The sequence below is a fragment of the Octopus bimaculoides genome, chromosome 24, assembly GCF_001194135.2.
Source record: "Octopus bimaculoides isolate UCB-OBI-ISO-001 chromosome 24, ASM119413v2, whole genome shotgun sequence".
Taxonomy (NCBI): domain Eukaryota; kingdom Metazoa; phylum Mollusca; class Cephalopoda; order Octopoda; family Octopodidae; genus Octopus; species Octopus bimaculoides.
In genome coordinates this window covers 21,613,136-21,614,275 of record NC_069004.1, presented here as the reverse complement: position 1 = coordinate 21,614,275, position 1,140 = coordinate 21,613,136, and the positions used below count along the sequence as shown (strand labels likewise).

The 1,140-nt window shown below is 27.1% G+C and overlaps 1 protein-coding gene across 1 annotated transcript in view; it reads left to right on the top strand.

Annotated features, from left to right (window-relative positions):
• Positions 1-1,140, top strand: part of LOC106876360 (sulfotransferase 6B1) — a 31,533-nt gene that overhangs the window by 10,835 nt on the left and 19,558 nt on the right. The gene's annotated exons all lie outside the window — the stretch shown is intronic.

The following is a 1,140-nucleotide window of genomic DNA, read 5'->3' as shown; positions in this document are numbered from 1 at the left end:
ATGAGACATATATATATATATATATATATACATATATATATATATATATATGTGTGTGTTTGTGTGTGTATGTATATATATATATGAGTGTGTGTGTGTGTGTATGTATATATATATATGTGTGTGTGTGTGTGTGTGTGTATAAATGCATGTGTATTTTTTCAATGTTTACAAATAACATGGAAAAATAAATAAATAGTTTCCAGAGTAGCAAAAATTCACATAAGTACCAACGATGTAACACCCTACTTATAAAGGTAGAAATTCCAGGGTTTAGTGAAATGCTTTTATATTATATAGATAGATAAATAAATGGAGTTAAATGCAGGTGTTATTCAAATCTTTATACTTCTGACATATGTTTTGAAGAAAACATTGGTATTATTCCAGAAGGAATAAAATTGTGTAAAATACTGCAATCTTCTCATCAGGGAAAGAAAGAGAAAGAAAATGCATCAATAAGACATTTTAACCGAATGTGATTACTGCATATATGATGAAGGGAACACTAGTAAGTTATTTTTTAAAAAAGCCATTTATAGATATAACATGAAAGGCAATTTATAGAAAGAGGAGGAGGAAGAAAGAAATTTCAGAAACCTAAAAGTGGAGAAATATAGTGAAATGTAAGAAGACAGTTAAAGGTCAAATTTTATCGGCTGGTTGAAATTTCTTAAAGGAACTAAAAGTATTTGCCAATATTTGCAATGATAAATGTGTTCTTTAAATGTGTTTACAAGAGGATTCTCTGAGAACAAGATGAAATACAGTTCATTGTTATAGAGTGAACAAAAAGATGTACCTTTATCATAAGGAAAGGATCTAGATAAAATATTTCATTCCAAATCAAATTGTTTATTATGTTCCTTTAAAGACCAAATTAATTTACTAAGCCAAGTATTGTTATGTTTTCTTCATCATATATGCAGTTATCACATTTGGTTGAAATGTCTTATGATGCTTTTTGTTTCTCTTTTTTTTTCCTGATGATAAGATTGCATTGTTTTACATCATTTTATCCCTTCTGGAATAACACCAATGTTCTCTTCGAAACATATGTTGGATGTATAAAGATTTGAATAACACCTGCATTTAACTCCATTTATTACATATACATATATATATATATATATATATATA